The sequence below is a fragment of the Penaeus monodon genome, chromosome 21, assembly GCF_015228065.2.
Source record: "Penaeus monodon isolate SGIC_2016 chromosome 21, NSTDA_Pmon_1, whole genome shotgun sequence".
In the NCBI taxonomy this organism is placed as follows: Eukaryota; Metazoa; Arthropoda; class Malacostraca; order Decapoda; family Penaeidae; genus Penaeus; species Penaeus monodon.
Genome location: NC_051406.1, coordinates 4,040,939 through 4,041,649, shown reverse-complemented (window position 1 = coordinate 4,041,649; position 711 = coordinate 4,040,939). Strand labels below are relative to the sequence as shown.

General features: G+C 56.7%; 1 pseudogene; it reads right to left on the bottom strand.

The window, feature by feature from the left end:
- The window catches only part of LOC119586760, a 19,318-nt pseudogene extending 19,260 nt beyond the window's left edge, over window positions 1-58 (bottom strand).
- Window positions 59-711: the final 653 nt, after the last annotated feature.

Genomic DNA, 711 nt, shown 5'->3' with positions numbered 1-711 from the left:
CCCGAGGACGCCACCCCCCTCGTCCATCTTCCTTTTCCCAGACATACTCATAGCCCATGGTCCATAGTCCATAGCCCACGGCAAGTTGCCCCTAGCCCTTAGTCCACAGGAAGTAGCCACACACACACATGGGCAAGTAGCACATTACCCATAGCAATTAAACCCCCTAGCCCACAGCAAGAAGCCCATTGCCCATAGTTCACAGCAAGTAGCCCATAGCCCACAGCGATAAGCCCCTAGCTCACAACAAGTAGCCCCTAGCCCACAGCAAGTAGCCCATAGCATACAGCCCCTAGTCCTTAGCCCACAGCAAGTAGCCCATAGCATACATCCCGTAGTCCCTAGCCCGCAGCAAGTAGCCCATAGCATACAGCCCCTAGTCCCTAGCCCACAGCAAGTAGCCCCCATCTCACAGCCCACAGCCCAAGGACACGTTTTCTCTAACAAAGGAAAGGCCTAAACAACAGCGCCGGCTTCTCCTTTCCTCCGCGATCCGCACGACCGTGACGTCACAGCGAGCGCCGTCGGGGAGTCCAATTCAGGTGAATGCCTTTGCGGGCGAGTGGGCGTGTGGGCGTCTGTGGCGGTGTGGGCGTCTTCTCTTTGTTGTTAGGAGGGGGGGGAGGGGAGAGAAGGAGAGTGACAGGAGCGGTCGGTTATCCAGTTTGGGTGGGTATGACCTTCCGAACAAATGTGTTCGGATAACTGTGA